The sequence below is a fragment of the Carica papaya genome, chromosome 9 (genome assembly GCF_054855325.1).
Source record: "Carica papaya isolate Zhongbai chromosome 9, ASM5485532v1, whole genome shotgun sequence".
NCBI lineage: Eukaryota > Viridiplantae > Streptophyta > Magnoliopsida > Brassicales > Caricaceae > Carica > Carica papaya.
Window position 1 is genome coordinate 14,630,198 of NC_142317.1, and position 21,402 is coordinate 14,651,599.

Genomic DNA, 21,402 nt, shown 5'->3' on the forward strand with positions numbered 1-21,402 from the left:
TTGGCATGAATTACTGTTTTGCTTATCTAAATGCGAATTGATGATGCTGATTGAGGGAAAGAAGAATGGAAGATTGTATAAATTGATAATTGTGTAATGGGGTCAGCCTGACTAGATATCCTGGGAGATGGTGGACGGACCGGGTCCGTAGGGGACCCTACCGGGATTGTGGTCTCTCATACCGGACGGGGTATGGAGATCTTATGTGTTTTGACGCCTATACCGGACGGGGTATGTGGATGGCCCGTTTCACCCTCATACCGGACGGGGTATTGAGGTTTACAGTTTTGGCGCCCATACCGGACGGGGTATGGGGACGGCCCGTTTCACCCTCATACCGGACGGGGTATTGAGGTTTACAGTTTTGGCGCCCATACCGGACGGGGTATGGGGACGGCCCTGGAATCTGATTACAAGTATTAAGGGTAACGGGTAGCGGGACCCCTATGGATTCCCAATGGATACTAGTAGGCTGGTAAATGAGAAAATGATATGTTGTATAATGATTGAATTATAAAAGGCGTGATAAATGCTATGTTTTACAGCTTATATTATTCCATGATTGTGATAATGTTATTGTTTTCTTATATTGTTTCATGAATTCCACCGAGGTAAGTGGATGGTAAAGGTTTTATCATAAATAAAAGGATTTGTTTCAAATCATGCTCCATTGGTCTTTTGTGTTTTTCTACCCACCTTTACCTCCGTGACGGTGAGATATCGTGATGTTCTTACTGGGCTAGTGTAGCTCACTCCTTATTTAACCATTTCAGATCAGGAAGACATGGTTCCCGAGCCCGTTCCGCAGGAGGACGACGAAGGGGATGCCTAGAGACTCTGTAGTCACACTCATAGTTTTATTTTCGAGTTTCTCTCTTAGTTAGTTTAATCTTTTATATTTTAAGTACGTTTTTGGGTTTCCGTGTAAGGGATGTTAACCGAAATTTTGATCTCGCTTCCGTATTTAATATTTATAATATAATTTCCATGTTGAATTACCGGGGCTGTTACAGTTGGTATCAGAGCCGCATTTCCTCGGACCCATCCCTTACACGATAGTGCCTTAGATAAATACTCACCGATATATCGTTACTCAATCATTCCTTGTGAATGCAGGTACACGGGAATGAGGAGAGGAAGGCCCCCACTAAACCGAGCGGCTCAGGATAATTCGCTTCGGGAGGATCTTGACAGACTGTATGAGATGGTGGAGGCTCTCATAGCTGCCCAGCGAAGGCAAGAGGAGAGAAGGGAGTTACCGGGACCTCCTCCGCTAGCGCAGGTTGAGCCCCCGCTACAGCAGGCTGATCCCGTACCACCCCAGCAGGAGCCTGTTCCTCCACAGTACCAACCGGCACCACAGCCGCGGTACGACCCGGTACCACAGCCACAGTACCAGCAGGCGCCGCCACAGCACTTTCCAGTGCCCCCACCACATCAGCAGGTTCCACCACAGGGTCCCCCAGTTCACCCTCAGCCGGTCCCAGTCCCTCTGCCCCGGGACCCTGCTCCTTCCCTGATCGACCCCGGCTTCATAGAGAGGTACAGGAGACTGAACCCTTCTACCTTCTCAGGGGGATCCTCGTTCGAAGAAGCCCAATACTGGCTGGCAGAGACTGAGAGAGCTTTCGAGACCTTGGGAGTAATTCCTGAGCAGAGGACTGCCATTGCCTCCTACATGCTGGTAGGGGAAGCGGTACGCTGGTGGGAGCTCAAGCAGGCCACCCTGCCTGTACTAGTTACTTGGGAGCAGTTCCTAGCGGCCTTCCATGCGGAGTATCTCCCTAAACACATCCAACATTTAAAGGAATTGGAATTTGCTCAATTGGTCCAGGGTAATATGACAGTGTCGGAGTATGCCCACAAGTTCCTAGAGCTGGGCCGACATGCCCCGGAGACATTGTTGGATGAGGGCCGAAAGGCCAGGAAATTCTAGTGGGGCCTCCGCCCGGCGATCAGACAGCACTTATTGGTGATGGAGCTCGAGACATATCGGCAGTCCTCGCAAAGGCGCAGATCATAGAACGGAGCTTCGACACCCGCCCTCAGCTAGCGGGAAGTTCCCGACCCTCAGCCCCGCTCCGCAGGCCAGCGCCTACCATGCCTGTCCAACCCAGTAAGAGGCCCAGGCCTGCCGTTCAGGCCCCTCTTCAGGCTATGGGGGCAGCACGTGGGAAGATCTGCCAGTACTGCGGCAGGGATCATGGGGACCGACCCTGCTACCGCCTCAACAACACCTGTCGCATATGCGGCAGTGCCCAGCACTATGCGAGGGAGTGCCCTAGAAACCAAAATCAAGGGAGGCCTCCAATCCAGGGCAGAGTTTACAATCTTACCCAGAAGGATGCCGACGCAGACCCGGACGTGGTACATGGTATGTATACTATCTCTGGCCACATTGCTCATATTTTGTTTGATACTGGTGCATCACATTCTTTTATTTCACAAGTTCTTGCTTTCAAAATTTGTGTATCACCTGATAGACTTGATTCATTATTGCTTGTATCTACCGCTGGGGGGGAGACATTGCTAGGAGAGGTTGTCTACAGGGCATGTGCCGTGGAGATAGCAGATAGAAAATTGAGGGTAGACCTTATAGGGTTAGACACAGGGGATTTTGATGTAATCCTAGGAATGGATTGGCTAGCGGCGTATCACGCCACCATAGACTGCTTTAATAAAAAGATTGTATTTAATCCTCCCAACGAGGAGCCTTTTACAAGTTAATAAAATTATCCAGTACTGATTTCCCGAATGACAAGTTTTTCTTGATTTCCAGTGCCTTAATCTTGTATTTTCTCTAACTAGGTAAACCCAAGAAAGAAGTTTGTATCCAAGAGATTCCAGTAGTCCGAGACTTTCCAGACGTATTTCCGGATGAACTGCCCGGTCTACCAAGGGACAGGGAGGTCGAGTTCACCATAGACTTACAGCCAGGTACCCAGCCCATCTCAGTAGCTCCTTACCGAATGAGTCGCATCGAGATGGAAGAACTAAGGAAACAGATCACTGGCTACAAGACAGTGGCTTCATTAGGTACAGTGTTTCCCCATGGGGTGCCGTGGTTACTTTTGCAAGGAAGGGAGATGGAACGTTGAGACTGTGCATTGATTACAGAAGGATAAACAAGGTAACAATCAAGAACAAATATCCTCTTCCTCGGATTGATGACCTTTTCGATCAGTTGCAGGGTGCACAAATCTTTTCTAAAATAGATCTACGATCAGGTTACCATCAGGTAAAGGTAAGAGCGGAGGATATCCCCAAGACGGCATTCCGAACCAGGTACGGACACTACGAGTTCCTGGTTATGCCGTTTGGGCTAACCAACGCCCCGGCCATCTTTATGGATCTAATGAACAGAATCTTCAGAGAGTTCTTGGATCAATTTGTCATCGTATTCATCGATGATATCTTAGTCTACTCAAAAAGTAGAGAAGAACATGCTCGTCATCTTGCCCAAGTCCTACAGGTACTCAGGGAAAAGAAGTTGTATGCAAAGTTGAGCAAGTGTGGATTTTGGCTCGAGCAAACCGCCTTCCTAGGACATGTTATATCGAAGGAAGGGGTGTCGGTGAACCCCGAAAAGGTTGAAGCGGTACTTGGTTGGGAAAGGCTGACAACAGTTAAGGAAATTCGCAGTTTCCTAGGGATGGCAGGTTATTACCGCCGATTTGTTGAAGGGTTCTCTAGTCTAGCAGCTCCTCTAACCCGACTCACAAAGAAGAATGCAAGGTTTAAATGGAATGAGAACTGCGAGAGGAGTTTTTCAGAATTGAAGAAGCGACTGACTACTGCACCCGTGCTGGCTCTACCGAGTGGATCAGGAGGGTATACAGTTTATAGCGATGCCTCCTATCTGGGTCTGGGTTGTGTCCTGATGCAGCATGGAAAGGTTATAGCATATGGGTCTAGACAGCTAAAGAATCATGAGAAGAACTATCCTACCCATGACTTGGAGCTTGCCGCAATCATACACGCCCTGAAAATCTGGCGCCATTATTTGTATGGAGAGACCTTTCAGATCTACACCGATCATAAGAGTTTGAAGCACATCTTCACTCAGAAGGATCTCAACATGCGTCAGAGAAGGTGGATGGAACTCCTCAAGGACTATGATTGTGACATCCTATACCATCCAGGTAAGGGCAACGTAGTAGCCGATGCCCTCAACAGGAAAAGTGCAGGCACCCTGGCCCATCTGATGGTTTCAGAATGCAGGTCCATTGGGGCCACGCAGCAGGTTCGACTGCGAGATCTGAAGAGGGCCACATGTTTGAGCCATCTAGCAGTCCAACCCGAGTTAATCCAAAGAATAAAGGAAGCCCAGTCAATCGACCCCGCCCTAGTAACCCGCAAGAAGGATGCAGAATAGGGAGTGAACTCAGAATTTCAGATCTCTGCCGACGGATTGATTCGTTTCAGGGACAGAGTGTGTGTCCCAGACGACATTGAGTTAAGAAGAGACATCATGACAGAATCCCATAGTTCAAGGTTCGCCATGCATCCAGGAAGTACGAAAATGTACCAAACTATGCGACCTCGGTTCTGGTGAAATGGAATGAAGAGAGATATAGCCGACTTTGTATCTAAATGTTTGGTATGTCAGCAGGTCAAAGCAGAACATCAACGCCCGGGCGGGTTACTTCAGCCTTTACCGATTCCGGAGTGGAAGTGGGAACATATCACCATGGACTTCGTATCGGGACTACCCAAGGCACGATCGGGACATGATGCTATATGGGTAATTGTTGACCGACTCACTAAGTCTTCCCACTTCCTGGCCATCAAAATGACTGATCCCTTGGACAAGTTGGCAAGGATGTACATCCGTGAGGTAGTCAGACTACATGGAGTTCCAGTAACAGTGGTATCCGACAGGGATCCCAGATTCACTTCTCGGTTTTGGAATAGTTTCCAGCAAGCTATGGGAACAAAACTGTCTCTTAGTACTGCCTTCCACCCCCAAACCGATGGACAATCAGAGAGGACAATTCGTACGCTGGAGGATATGCTCCGAGCTTGTGTCCTTGACTCCGGGGGCCATTGGGACGACCACCTACCCCTGATAGAGTTTACTTACAACAACAGCTACCAAGCAAGCATCGGCATGGCCCCATACGAGGCGCTATACGGGCGTCCGTGCAGGTCGCCGATCTGTTGGGAGGAAGTGGGCGATAGAAGATTGTTTGGCCCGAATTTGGTAGAAGAAACCACGTCCAAGATAGTTAAGATCAAAAAGAACATCCAGACAGCTCAGAGTAGGCAGAAGAGTTATGCCGATACCCGGAGAAGGGACCTGGCCTTTGAGAAAGGCGACCGGGTGTTCCTTAAAGTCACCCCCTTCAAGGGAATTAGCAGGTTCGGCAGGAGGGGAAAATTAAACCCCAGATATATTGGACCCTTTAAAATCTTAGACAAGATTGGTACCACTGCCTACAGACTTGCACTGCCTCCTGAGCTCTCCCGGGTTCATAATGTGTTTCATGTATCTATGCTACGTAAGTACAATCCGGACCCTTCTCATGTTTTGGCTCACGAACCGCTTCCACTCCGAGAGGACTTGTCTTATGAAGAAGTACCGGTCAGTATCACGGACCGAGAAAGCAGAATACTCCGCAACCGGGAAATATCATTTGTAAAAGTCATGTGGCAGAACCACACGCCCAGGGAGGCGACATGGGAACTGGAATCAGAATTTAGGGCCCAATATCCCCATCTGTTTGACCAAGAGTAATGAGGCAAATTTGGGGACCAAATTTCTTTATGGGGGGGAGAGTTGTAACGCCCGGACCAAAAAAAAAAAAAAAAGCCACGTCGGCAGCCACGTTAGCAGGCCCAGTCAGCAGTCCCGGCCAACCGGGGCCTGCCACGTGGCAAGACCACATCGCTCCTGAACGGGCCACGTTGGCGATCCGCGTGGGCGCGATCGGACGGCCCAGATACAATCACGCGGACGGCCCAGATTTAATCAAAAACGGACGGCCCAGATTAAAACAAAATGGACGGTTGAGATCAAAGGGCAAGGGGTTATAAATAGAACCCCCACACCAGACCACAAACCCTAGCCGCCTGCCGCTCGCCAGAGAAGACGAACCAGAGGCCGACCGCCGCCACTCGCCGCCGCACCGGGGAAATTTCCGACCGCCGATCGAGGTAAATTTCATACCCCCGACTCGTTTTTCCAAGCTGATTCCTCCTATGGCCAAATCGAAGCCAAAATCCCGGCCAAACGGCCGGAATACGCGGCCGAAGACCAGCGGCGCCGCCGCGCCCCCTCTCGGTTTTTACCTCCGACGAGGCCCTTCCCGGCCTCTGTTTGATGCAATTTTTATATCACCGTGATCACCATTCTTTTCTCTACAGGTTGACCGGAGCCGAATCACCAAAACACGAACCTCGTCGGAGAGCCGCCGCACCCGAGAGCGCCGCCGCCGGTAAGCTCCGTTTTTCTGTGATTTTTTGGCCCCCCGAGGGCCCTAGGGTTGTTTTCTCACAGGGACCGATGCGAGTGTGGCCGAATTCGGCCGAAAACAGCCAACCCGAGGTGACTCGCTGCCGCCAGCGGCGGCGCCGTCGCCAGAGCACGGCGGAGCCGCCGTGCCGGAGTTGCGATTTGGGCCGAAAGAGGCCCTGGGCCTAATTTGGATTTTTTTTTGGAACACGTGCAGGTACCGTTAGTGTGTTTCAGTTCCCCGGGAAAAATTCAGAGAAAATTAGGGACGGCCTGTAGGCGCACTGTGAATCGTATTCGGATCCCGAAAACAAGTAAGGACCCCTCACCCTATTTCTTATCACGGTATTAAAGCTTAATAAATAATTAAACAGTATTTTGAGACTTTATAGATGTATAATTGATTGAGGTTGTCGATGGAGCCCGAGTCTGATACAATGTTGGTCTGTTATTGTTTGATCTAATTTTCAGTATTGAATGCAGTATGAGGTTTGATGTTTTCATTTTATAGTTTCGTGTGCATATTTTACTGTTTTATTGATTATTGGTTGAATGACTGAAATACCGATACTGTATGTTGTCTGTTTGGCATGAATTACTGTTTTGCTTATCTAAATGCGAATTGATGATGCTGATTGAGGGAAAGAAGAATGGAAGATTGTATAAATTGATAATTGTGTAATGGGGTCAGCCTGACTAGATATCCTGAGAGATGGTAGACGGATCGGGTCCGTAGGGGACCCTACCGGGATTGTGGTCTCTCATACCGGACGGGGTATGGAGATCTTATGTGTTTTGGCGCCCATACCGGACGGGGTATGGGGACGGCCCGTTTCACCCTCATACCGGACGGGGTATTGAGGTTTACAGTTTTGGCGCCCATACCGGACGAGGTATGGGGACGACTCGTTTCACCCTCATACCGGACGGGGTATTGAGGTTTACAGTTTTGGCGCCCATACCGGACGGGGTATGGGGACCGCCCTGGAATCTGATTACAAGTATTAGGGGTAACGGGTAGCGGGACCCCTATGGATTCCCATGGATACTAGTAGGCTGGTAAATGAGAAAATGATATGTTGTATAATGATTGAATTACAAAAGGCGTGATAAGTGCTATGTTTTACAGCTTATATTATTCCATGATTGTGATAATGTTATTGTTTTCTTATATTGTTTCATGAATTCCACCGAGGTAAGTGGATGGTAAAGGTTTTATCATAAATAAAAGGATTTGTTGCAAATCATGCTCAATTGGTCTTTTGTGTTTTTCTACCCACCTTTACCTCCGTGACGGTGAGATATCGTGATGTTCTTACTGGGCTAGTGTAGCTCACTCCTTAGTTAACCATTTCAGATCAGTAAGACATGGTTCCCGAGCCCGTTCCGCAGGAGGACGACGAAGGGGATGCCTAGAGACTCTGTAGTCACACTCATAGTTTTATTTTCGAGTTTCTCTCTTAGTTAGTTTAATCTTTTATATTTTAAGTACGTTTTTGGGTTTCCGTGTAAGGGATGTTAACTGAAATTTTGATCTCGCTTCCGCATTTAATATTTATAATATAATTTCCATGTTGAATTACCGGGGCTGTTACAAATTATCTATGCTAAATGTACATATGAAATTCTCAATATTATTTAAACTATAATTCTTAATGAATTTTTTTTTTAAATATCAAAACATAAATTTATCATGAAGAATAAAAATTTATTTTTTTATAATTAACGTAAAAATTAAATTAAAATTAAGTTTTTTTATTTTTGATTGTAAACTAAAACAATTTTAAAAAACATTTTTTACATAATATTTATTATTATCATTTCTATGACAAATAAAATAAATTTTGTTAAAAATAATTATTAATTTTAATAATTTTTAAATAATTAAATACTTAACTATCAATCATCTTCTTAATAATAAGTACCCAATATATATAAATTATTTAGTTTTTTATCAATTTGCTTATAAGTTATTTGTTTTAACTGATTAATATTCATACAATAATTAATTTAAAATATAAAGTAAATTTAAAAATTATATATGAAATCTTTTATTTATTACAATTTAATTTATAATATTTTTATTTATTTTTAATTTTTATTTTCTAATAAATAAATACAAAATAATTAAATCATATTTCAATACTTTAAAAATAACTCAAATATTATTATTAATTAAATAAAATCTATTCAATTAATAAAATAATGGAAAAAGATAAAGGAGAAGAAAGGAAAAATGACAAGAAGTCTAAAATAAGTATTTTTTAAAGAATAAAATGAGAATTAATAAAATTTAATGATGGTACAACCAAAACAAAAATACGAATCCGTCAAAAACTACCAAATCAGTGATTTAAAAAATTTAGCTAAATTGTCTTTTAGATACCATTAAACACCATAAACTAACTATACCATCGGCAAACAAATATAATTTTATCATCCCACGACCATATTCTACATTAATGAACCATAAAAATAACATCATCCAAACATATAAAAAGTGTAATGGCCCCGTAAATTTAAATGAAATATATGTATTAAAAATATCAAATGTGGAAGCGTAATAAAAATTTTGATTAAAATTCGTTACACAATAACCAAAACGTACTCAAAACATGAAGGAACAAACTGACTAAGAGATGTACTCGAAATAAAAACTATAAATATAACTATAAAGTCTTTAGGCGTCCCATTCGCCATCTTCCTGCGGAACGGGCTCGGGAACGTCTTCTTGATATGAAATATTTAAATAAGGGATGAGCTACACCAGCCCAGTAAAGACATCATACTATCTCACCGCCACGAAAGTAAAGATGGGTAGAAAAAAAAATGACCAATGGAGCATAATTTATAACGAACTCGTTTATTAATATAAAAACCTTTACTGTTCACTTATCTCGATGAGATTCATGAAAATGATATATGAAAGCAATAACATTATCATCATCATGAAATCATATAAACTGTATAACATAACACTTCCACGCCTTTGCATTTCAATCATTAAACAATATATTTTCCTCTTTTACCAGGCTACTAGTATCCATGGGGATCCATAAGGGGTCTCCGCTACCCGTGAACCATTAACATTACAACCTGATTCCAGGACCGTCCCCATACCCCGTCCGGTATGGGCGCCAAAACCATGAACCTCAATACCTCGTCCGGTATGAAGGTGAAACAGGCCGTCCCCATACCCCGTCCGGTATGGGCACGAAAACACATAAGGTCTCCATACCCCGTTCGGTATGAGAGACCACGTTCCCAGTAGGGTTCCCTACGGACCCGGTCCGTCCACCATCTCCCAGGATATCTAGTCAGGCTGTCCACATTTTCTACTTATCAATTCACATAACCCTTTTTTCTTTTTCCTTAATCTCAATCATCCAATCATACACAATATGTAAACTAGTAATTGACACCAAATAAGACAATACAGTACCGGGTTCACCATAATACAAACCATAATAAAGAAAACCATGATTCATGCATACGAGATCATAACATAATTACATCAAACATCATGCTACATTTAATACTGAAAATTAGATCAAACAATAACAACCGACACTGTATCAGACTCGGGCTCCATTGGCAACCTTAATCAATTATACATCTATAAAGTCACACAGTACAGTTTAGTTATTTATTTAGCTTTAATACCGTGATAGGAAATAGGATGAGGGGTCCTTACTTGTTTCGGAGTCTGAATTCGACTCTACAGTGCGCCTACAGGCTGTCCTTAATTTTCCTAATTTTTTTTTGGGAAACTGAAACGCACTACTGGTACCTGCACGTGTCCCAAAAAATCTCAAATCAGACCTAGGGCCCCCTTTCGACCAATATTGCAATTCCGGCACGGCGGCTCCGCCGTGCTCCAGCGACGGCGCCGCCGCTTGTGGAGGCAATTTGCCTCGGGTTGGCCGTTTTCGGCTGAATTCAGCCACACTTGCATCGATCCCTGCGATAAAACAACCCTAGGGCCCTCAGTTGGCCAAAAAATCACGAAAAACCGAAACTTACCGGCGGCGGTGCTCTCGTGTGCGGCGGCTCCTCCGGCATGAGTCGTGTTTTGATGTTTGGCTCTGATCAACCTGTAGAGAAAAGAACGGTGATCACAGTGGTATAAAATTTGCATCGAACGGCGGCCAGAAAGGGCCTCATCGGAGGCAAAAATCGAGGAGGGGCGCGGCGGCGCCCCTGGGCTTCGGCTGGGTTTTTCGGTTGTTTGGCTGATGGTTTGGCTCCGGTTTGGCCATAGGCGGACTCAGCATCGAAAAACGAGCAAGGGGGAGAAAATTTACCTCGATCGGTGGTCGGAAACTTCCTCGGTGCGGTGGCGGGTGGGGATGGCCGGCTCCTCCGGTGTCTGGTTCTTCTTCTCCGGCGAGGCACTGGCGGCTAGGGTTTTTGTGGTCAGGTGTGGGTGGAGTTATTTATACCCTTTAGCTTTTAATCTCAACCGTCCATCAAGATTAAATCTGCACCATTCGATCGCGATTTAATTAGGATTAAATCTGGACCGTCTATCGTGATGCAATCTGGGCCGTCCGTGCGCGTGGGAACGGATCTGGGCCGTCCGATCGCGCGCACGCGGATCGCCCACGTGGTCTGTCCCCTGGTCAGCATTCCCTTGCCACACAGCGCGTCTTGGTTGACCAGGGCTGCTGACCGGGTCGCTGATGTTGCTGCTGACGTGGCACAACTTTTCTAAATTGCGTTTTGACTCCCGATTTCCGATTTTCTTTTCAAAAACACCTCAGAATCCAAAATTTCACACCTTTTTCCCAAAATTAATTTCAATTAAATCCAAATAATATTTTTACCCAATTTTATCATTATTATTATTTTTATTTTCATGAAATTAGAATAAATTAAATCAAATTAAATTAATTAAAAATCAAAAAAATTCAAATAATTACAAAATAAAAAAAATAATAATAGCACTCAGGGTGTTACAAAAAGTTCTAAACCTAAGCCTAAGCCTAAGTCGTAAGCTCTAATAAGCCATAAGTTGTTAGCCCTAAAACCTAATAAGCATTAACTAGCCTCAAACAAGCCTTAATAAATCGTAATCCCTAAGTTAGAAGTCATAATAAGCCCAAAGCATTAAGATGTAAGCCCTATATCTTAAGCCCTAATCTCTAAAGCTCTAATAATCCCTAAACCCTAAGTCCGAAAGCTTTAAGCCCAAATAAGCTCTAATAAGCCCAAATAAGCCCTAGAAATCATAAATGCTAAACAATATGCCCTAATAAACCCTAATAACCCCTAAACACTAAGCCTTAAACCCTTAGTGCTAAGCCTTAATATGCCCTAAGCCCTAATAAGGCCTAATTTAAATAAGCTCTGATAAGTTCTAATAAATCTTTACAAGCCTTAAGCCCAGAGCCTTAAACCCTAAACTCTAAACTTTAAACCTTAAACTCTAAGCCTTAAAAAGTTGTTTCAATGATCTACCAAAGTTAAGTTGAGACATTTCAGAAAACCCATAATCATCACATACAATCTAAAGTAATGATAAAAAAGCAATAAAATATTATTTATTTGAATATCTCAAGAAATTATCAAGCATCACGAACGTGTTCAAAAAGGAGCAAGACTTGAGTCTTAAAACATTCAATAAGTGAAGGCATGCAACATGACTGGTACAAAAACATTAAATAAAAGTTTAAATAATATTTAGTTTATAAAGAATACAAGAAAAAAAAAGAACAAGAAATGTTATTGACACTAACTCTAATGAGTTGTGAAAAGACAAAGGTATTTATTCAAAAAATTAAAAGTTCCAACAACAATTTAAATAACATATTTGTGCATATTTTAAGTTAATTAGTTCAATCTTCTTTGTTCTTTCCAAGGAAATTATCCTTTTATTCTTTTACCATAAGACAAATTGAAGTTTACTGCTCACAATCTCAAAACCCAAAGGCAATCAGCCTCTTAAACAAGAACTTATCAGCTAGCTCTCATATGGTATACCAATCCAATTGATGCTATATAATCAATTTCCCTGCCATATAATAAGACTTGAATCCATCGTTAGTCAAATATTAATAGCATTGGCAAACACCATCAAACATGTCAATGTCTATGTATTTAATTCAAGTATATAAGGAATTAGACCTTGCTTTGGATTGAAAATCAAAAACTTGAGAAGGTTTTTAAAAGATCTAAACGAGAAGGGGAAAATGTAAAACAAAAGGAGAAAAAAAACTATACTGACGCAGAAAATTAATTTGCTCTGACTTCCCCACGCATAAAACATAATGGTGCCACCCTTTAGGCACTCACCAAACTTCACATCTCAATCTTCCAACCCTATAAGTAAATAAACTTTTTTCCACACAACCTACCTTTATGTAGAGATCAATTAGAATAAGGGACCCTCAATATGACTCTAGAGTACTAGGAGCCTGCTTTACTACTTAGAATAGTGACATGAGTTAAATTAGAAAGCCACACTTCAAATAGAGCATAATGGATGGGAGAATAAGAGCAAAGAAGATCTCTTATTGACAGTATAGCTTCTAGAAGTCTGTAGACTAAGAGGCGATAGCCAACTAGTCTGCAGAAGACATCCATGCTTGCACAACTCAGATGCACTTACAATTTTCTAATCAAACAAAATAACCACAACTTACCTCCCTCATAAGTAGCAAACAAGTGGGCCACAGGAACATTTAACCGCAGTTAATCTGGCTCCCATGAGTTAAAAGATTCAATTCCTTCTGCTTGTATATGTGCACATTTAGTGAAAATTAAATCCTAGTTATGCTTTTCACTTCTATTATAACACTATTTTTTCCTAATAAATGTATACCTAATACTCCAGCGAAGAGATATGACATCAGGTCACTTCAAATTCACATGCCTTCAACTCTTAAATTTTGATCAGCTTACAACCTTTAAGACTCCGAAATGGTTCTACATCCAGTCCCTAAAACAAAACATTCATGTAAGGAGTTCCTGCTCTTGTACATCATATCTGCCTTGTGACTTTCCTAGAGAATCACCAAATAAAGATAAATTACACAAACCATCAAATGACTAATTGTTTGTTCAGAAAATCCAACTTTCTACATAAACCTAACATAATCATAACTTATAAATGCAATACTCCCATGTACGTCCCTGTTGTCCATCAGGCATCGGAAAAAAAGTTTAAAATACCAGTAATAAGTTACCCTCTGAAAACACCATAAACACTTTTTAGTGTTAGCATAAAAATATAATACCCATCGATCTCAAGCTAAATCCTCCATGTAAAACATATCCATGAAATTGCCAAAATATGCAAAGTAAGAGAATGTTATATCCAAATACTGAATCAAAAGAATGATTCACTGCAGTTATCATTTAATTGGTTAAAAAAATAGACAGAAAATAAAGTAATGTTGGACGCACATAAGCATCAAATTTTATCAATAACCAAGAAAAATAAAAATCTCTCACCAAAAAAACAGGCTACCTTGCAAACATCATAATATAACTACGCTCTGTCAGAACACAAAATTGTTGTGTTATAAACCATACGTACACATCACTTTTTTTGCTGAAGACAAGTTAGATAATGAATTGAAAGTATAAATGTACAAGGTATAAAGAGATCAAGAAAAGAGAGAAAAAAAAATAGCTAGCTAGCTAAACTTAAAAATTTTTCATTAAGCACAAGCTAATAACTAATAATATTTTCTTTTCTTTTTAAATTTTTGTTTTCTGGATAAGATCCTAAAACTGTATCAATGACATTGGATTTTGATTCATATTTATTTTTTAGCAGCCAAACCGATGATCTAAAAACTAGGATTAAAGAACAAAAAACTTTGTTACCTTCGCTAATCATGATCCACTAAAATAAACACAACTATCGTAACCAAACCTAGATCAAAACAAAGCCAAAAACAAAGAGCATAAATACACACAAAGAAAACAAATCTAAAATAAGTCAATTCTTAAAGATATTACCTTTAAAATGTTGTTCATTGCTGGAGGATGAGGTTGAATAACCTTGACAGAGAAATAATTCGAATTCCGAACTCTAAAAAAGATCACAATTTGAAAAAAAATGCGAGAATGGAGAAGGAGAAAGCAAAGAGATCTTTAACTCACAAAAAAACAAAATCTATATCCTCAATCCGAAGTTGAAACTCACAAAGGCTCTACTTTCCTGGTGCAAGAGTAAAAATATTAAATAAAATCAGCTTGTAGAACATGGAAAATATTTTGGAGACTGAAATAATGTATAATTTAATGGTGAAATGTGCACAATGAAAGGAGTACAGAGAGCAAAGAATTGTAACTGTTATATTTTGATATAATAAAATCAGAATTTATAAAAAATTTTCTTCTCTCAAACTACAGGAATGTTATCCTAAGCCCTAACCCTTAAACTTTATGCCGTAAATCCTATGCCCTAACCCGCATTGGAAAACATAAATCAGAACTGAAGAATGGATTTCTGGGAATGGTGTAACTGGATATGGAGAAAGCAAAAAAACCAAAAGATTTCTGATTCTGACAAACACTTATCACTTTTTTCCACATGACCTATGTTAGATCCCACCCATCTGCAAGCCTAACCTACCAACAAAAGTTAATGCTCAAAAAAGCACAAGATATAAAAATCTCATCAATCACTCCTTTCTCGCTTTCAGTATCTAACAGTTAAAAGTGAGGAGCAAGTTTAAATGTGTAATTAAATGCCTAAAAATTAAACAAATTAACCATAGAAAAGCTAATTTCTTTTTTTGGTTGGATCACCTTCCCATCACCAATAACCCAAAGTATATGCAGTAACTCAAGGAGCTTTTTTTCCAAATCTCTAACAGCATCATGACACCTTTGAATTTTAGCAAAAGTATTCATTATCTGTGAGCAAAGCACAAATAGTAATTTTTGACCATCTAATATCAGAACATAATAGGTATTAATTGAATCTAAAGGAAATCTAAGAATTCTCAGGAGAACTGGCCACATTATAATTGGATTCTCCTTAATGGTTCAAAAGAATTTTAAAAAAGAGGATCACAGTGAGGAAAATAGGAGCAAACCTGGCCTCGCGCTTGCTCCTGAATGGCTTTCAGAAATGTTTATTGACTGTCTCCAGTCTCAAAAAATCTCTTAATTGTTTGTGCATTAAGGAAATCTTAGAAACGGACTTGCATAGAAAAAATTTATTGAACACTTAATCACTGAATAATTTACCTCTTAATCAGCTATTGCTCCCATTACTAAACAAAACAAAAGCCAAATACAAATCAAGATTCCAAAATATTGCAAAAAAAAAAAAAAATAGAGCTTTAAATTGTAAACACAGGGCTTTGACAGAAAGCAAGATCGGTGTTCAAACTTGTAAAAAAACACCTCTCAACAACTTCCAGCTATTCTTGATGAATGGTTTCTCTAAAAGTCTGCAAAATCTTTCAGACTGTAAATTTGACAGTGTTAATCTAGACCAAATGATGAAAGTAGTTATTTTCTGACCAACCTGAAATTCAGCCATCTTGTCTTTCAATTTCTTTTTCAAAGAACTGCAAGAGTAAAAATATTATATAAGATAAGCCTGTAGAGCATAGAAAATATTTTGTAAAAGGTGAAATAATGTATAATTGAATGGTGAAATGTGCACAAAGGTGAGGGGTGCAGAGAGCAAAAGAATTGCCACTGTTATATTTTGATATAATATCATCAGAATGTATCACTTTTTATAAGTCTGATCCTAGTCCCACTTAGTGAAGTTAGTTCTACAGCTAACTGTGCACAACTCCACTTCCAACAACAAGAAAACATGCAATTTTGCAAAGTGACCACTTATTACTTTTTCAGTTGAATGTGTGTGTGTGTGTATTATTGTGTGAAGTGTTGACAAAAATAAAGGGCGGGGCCTAATTTATTAGATTTCACACCTCTAAAAAGTATGATAATATTAGATTCTAAAAATGAGCACCTGTGTTTCAATCATAAATATCGAAAAAGAATAACTCCTTTCTCTTTCATCTTTTGCTGAACCAGCTTTAGGAAAAAGAAAATTAGAATTTTGTCTTTTTTGTTTCTTATCATTTATACCACTCTTCAAACAACAAGAAAAACAAACTGTAAAACATCCCAACTTTAACGTGAAATTAACACAATGCAACAAAACTTTGGAATATAAAGCCAAAGCATGAACTTTTTGTACTACAGAACTGAGAGTGGCAGTTCATTTCCAGCGGAAAAACTTCCATCTAGACAATAGTGATAACATTTGGTTTAGTCTACCAGCAAATAGTTTGTATTCAAGAATGATGGAGAAGTTATTTCCCGGGCCCAGATGGCTTTAATATGGGTTTTCTACAAGAATTTTGGGATGTATTCAAGAAGGATCTGACTGCCCTCTTCAAAGAATTCCATGAATCTGGTAAATTTGTAACATCTTTAAATTCTACATTTATTATTCTTAGAACAAAAGTAAAGGGAGCCTCAAACATTAAAAAATTCAGACCTATTAGTCTAGTGGGCTGTGTTGATAGTCAAAGTCGTTGCAAAGAGGATGCCTAGAATACTAAATAAAGTGAACGGTGAGGCTCAACATGCTTTTGTTGGTAGGAGGCAAATTCTTGATGCTGTTTTGATTGCAAATGAGAATGTTGATGACCTTATAAACAAGTGCGGGGAAGACATTTTGTGCAAATTAGACATGAAAAACCATATGATCATGTTAACAGGAGTTTTACGAATTATTTACTATTGAGAATGGGTTTTGGGGACAAATGAACAAGTTGGATGAAGTCTTGTATCTCAACTGCTTCTTTTGAGGAGATGGTGAATGGTGGTCCTTCTTCTTTCAGAGAACTTAGGTAGGGGGACCCCCTTATCCCCTCTACTTTTTATCTTAGTTATGGAAGCATTGAATAGAATGGCAATGAGAGCAAGACATCAAATTTTGTTTAAAGGCATAAATGTTGGTAGAGGTGATAATAAGGAAGAAGTGACACATTTGATTTTTTGTGGATAACATGTTAGTTGGCGAACCCAAGAAGTAAGCCATATTAAATTTGAGATGTTGCTGATGGGCTTTCAAGCAATTTCGGTTTTAAGTATTAATTTTGCAAAATCTGAGTTTCTGTCGCTGGGTGATCGGGTTGAAAGAGATAATCTGGCTAAGATCGGTTGTAAGGCAGTTGAGTTACCTACATAATATTTGGGATTACATTTAGGTGCTAATTACAAATGCAAACAGACATGGGAACTGATTGTAAACATAGTTGAATAAAGACTTACAGGATCGAAGAGTAGCTTATTATCAAAAGGGGAGAGATTAACCTTCACAAAAAGCACTTTAAGCAATCTACTGATGTATTATATTTCCCTTATAATTATTCTAATGAGTATAGCTTAAAAACTGGAAAATATAGAGTGCAAGTTTCTTTGGGGCGACTCTGTGGAGCACAGAAAATTCCATTTGGATGCCTGATGTGAGATTAAGAAACCTCTGAAACTGGGTGGTTTTGGGGTCAGATTGCTTATTGAAATAAATCAAGTTTGGCAGGGAAAATGGTTATGATGATTTATGAACAAGGAAGGGACTTTATGGAGGCATATTATTGCTGCAAAATTTGAGGTTGAGGATAGCGGATGGTTCTCGGGTCTGCTTGGCATTGTTGCTGGGTCTGCTTGTGTGCAGGTATTGTAGCACACATGCACATGTTGCGCGCATGTGGGCTGCGCACGCTTAGTTCACGTGGGCCATCTTCCTCAAACATGAGGTTTCTTACAATTCTTCAAGCAAATTAACCTTACTTGAGCTTTTTAAGTCTTCTAGCTTGAACAAATTTAATCCATCTCTTGGAATAATCCGAACTAAAAAAGTAGTTAGGAATGAAATTACTTTTTTGTTCTAAGCGTTCCCATTTAAGAAATTGAAACTTATTTTCCTGTTTGAGTAGAGACCTGCTGGATTCTTTTTTTATGCAGATTGATATCTTTGACACCAAATTTGGGCTATCCAATATCACATCAATTTGTTGGATAGATTTCAAGCCTTTCCACAGTCATGTCACTAACCCTATGCCTAACAACATCTCTAACTTTACTTTCTCATTACCCTCTTCAATTACTTTTCCCTTTATACTAATAAGCCATTAAGCCCCATTTTTTAACAATCAAATTGACACCCAATTAACGTACTTTCCTTTATCTTAATTTCTTTTCCTAAATCTAACTTTTGGTTCCCTTACCATACAATCATTCATCATTTAGGAATCATGATTTATAGCTACCTTCTTTCACAATCACTTCCTTTCTCAAATCTACAAAATTAGTTACAATTAAAATACCTAGTTTATTACTAATTAATGTCAATTTAGATTATTTAATTTCTTTGTTAGTCTTCCTAGGTTTTTTAAGCAATTCCTAAAATGTCTACTAGTTTTATTAATTCTTTACTTTTGTCTCTAATTTCTAATATTTTATATTCTAAGTTAAAATTAAAGTTCCTTGTAGCCTTACCCATCTTTTCTATCTTGCATTTATCCCTGAGTTCTTTCTTTCTAGTTGTAAAAACAACTTTTAAGAAACTTATTATTTTTCCAAAACCTCTTCATTTTCAAAGTTCTCCTTTTTACTTAATCTCGTTTGAAGATCCCTTTTTCACTTTCAAAACACGAATGTATTTTAAAATCTTAAGTTTTATTTCAAATGCATAATTTACTTTTCCATTTTATCCCTTTCTTTTTCTTTATCATTATGATTCTAACCCCTTTCTCCTAAATTAATCTTTAAGTCATTCTATTTAATAAACACTTTTTCTCTTACTTGCTTTTCCAATCGCTTTTGTGATCATGCTCGGTTTTTAGAAAACATTTGATTTCTTTTTCCATTTATGATATAAAACATTCACATACCATGCTTTCCAAGTTACAACATACAAATTAAAAACATGTAAACACACATGCACCCCTCGATCACCAACAAATGATGTACAATACATGCAAGTTTTTCAAAAATTAATTACCGATCACACCCACAATATAGAAAACATGCTTGCACGTATCAATTACATTACCCCTATTCTTATCTCAATCGATGCGCGATTATGTACTGAATTCGAAGATTCAACCCTAATCGAATTCCTAAAGCAAAATCACCTAAACAAATCTACAAATGACCGTTAGTAAAGTCTTATTACTGGAATCAAATCTAAGAGAACTAACACTTACCGTTTACCCTTTTCGAATCTGTTTCACTTATTAAGCCATAGAATCACAGAATACAACCTGCAAATAATGGATCTCGCCTCGGTTAATGGATGAATTGAGATCCAGATCCAATGCATCCATCTAATACTGATTTCATATCCATATTTCTTAGTTTTCAGACGGCTTCTAACACCTAAACTAACTAACAATACGAATTTATACTCAATCAATCTCAAAACATCTAAAAACACGTAATTTAAAAACTTCTCGCAAGTTGAAGATTCAGATTTCCCTAGATGCTCCTCGGTTCAATGTCTAGAAGGTGAATTAATCTGGTTCGGCACTTGCAAGCAAAATCAGTTAGACTCGGTCGGTTCAAGTGAGAAAACCAAAGAAGAAATTATTACCTCACGCGACGGCGAAGAGTTCTCGGATTGCGAATCCGCCATGTGCACAACCTCAACGCGAAGTGGATCCACACAGTTTTCCCATCCCATGTGCGAACACGCACCCATGTAGCGATGAAAGCACCCGCGCGCGCGGTGCACTCAGCCTTATTGGCCCATGTCCCCTCCCCCCTCCCGCGAGTGAAAACCGCACATCAGCCCTCCCGACACCCGCATGCAGCTTCCCTTGCGCATGAGGGAATAGCCCCCTGCGCGTGAACTCGCATCCACGATAACCCTCCCTTGTGGCCTAGCCTCTTGCGGTTGGCTCCTCCACTCACACACACCACCCTCTACCCAAATCTCCCTTGCTCGCGAGTAAAACAGCCCGCCTCTCTCTTTTCTCGCTCGGTTTCCTTCCCTTACGGGCAGAGGCTAACTCAGTCTGGCTTGCGGTTGCCCGCTTGACCCTCGCGCTCGCAAGCCACCTTGCGCCTCCACTTTTCTCCCTCGAGCTTGCTGCCTTGGCCGCTCTCACGTCTCCCTCTCTTCTTCTTTTTCCTTTCTTTCTCGTGCGAGATCGTCGCTGGGGGATTTCTCTTCTTTTCTAATCGGGCTCGCAGTGGCTACCGCAAACCACCCTTTTTCATTAGAGATGTGGCTACGCGATCTCCACTTCTCTCACACCCGATGGCCATTTTGGCCAAATGAAAAGTAGACTCTCTCGGCTACCTTTTAAATATACCTAACTCCGGTCGTCAGATCTCCATGGAGAGATCTAGACCATCAGTTTTGCTAGGGGCAAAACCATCATTTCATGTCCAAGATCTAATTTTGGTCATTGGATTGAAGCCCCTTAGATTTTGATCGTGCGATTTAGGGCTTTATTAAGGGCATTTTAGTCATTTTACACACATGAAATCTCAGTTGTTAGATCAAATCTCTCGCAATCCAGACCGTGCACCGATCTGCAATCAAGGCCGTTCAATCGGCCTAAGCAAGAACACATCTGGGCCATTTGTTTGAATTTCGAATGAGGTGGAATCTGCACCATTTGATCGATCTGGGCGGGAAACAATCCCCATCTTCAAATTGCACATGGGCAGGAATGAACCCCACAATGCAATCGGCCATGCGCGAGAGGATCAGGGTTGTTCGATTGCCCCTCACGCGAATTGTCAATCATCACGTGTTTTACGCGAATTGCCAGGCTGACAATCCACTCTCGCCCGTGGATCACCATGCTGGCAATCCGACATGTGGATCGCCACACAAGCGATCCCTTACATGTTGTTGCCACGCGGCTGGACACTGTGGTGTCCCCCACAAGGTCGAAACCCATTGGGGGCACGGACACATATTCTTCTTACATGGCCCGCTTCTC

The 21,402-nt window shown here is 40.6% G+C and overlaps 1 long non-coding RNA gene across 9 annotated transcripts; it reads right to left on the bottom strand.

Annotated features, from left to right (window-relative positions):
- Nucleotides 1–8,960: 8,960 nt before the first annotated feature.
- On the bottom strand, nucleotides 8,961–20,743 carry LOC110812804 (uncharacterized). 9 transcript variants are annotated; one of them, XR_015816153.1, is made up of 5 exons: nucleotides 20,040–20,743; nucleotides 15,218–15,987; nucleotides 14,567–14,624; nucleotides 14,423–14,464; nucleotides 8,961–13,458 (listed from the first exon to the last, which is right to left on the bottom strand). It is a non-coding gene; the product is annotated as an uncharacterized LOC110812804 (long non-coding RNA). The 9 variants fall into 9 exon arrangements; XR_015816151.1 differs by having other exon boundaries at nucleotides 8,961–12,467; nucleotides 13,099–13,185; nucleotides 13,278–14,624; XR_015816154.1 differs by lacking the exon at nucleotides 14,423–14,464.
- Nucleotides 20,744–21,402: the final 659 nt, after the last annotated feature.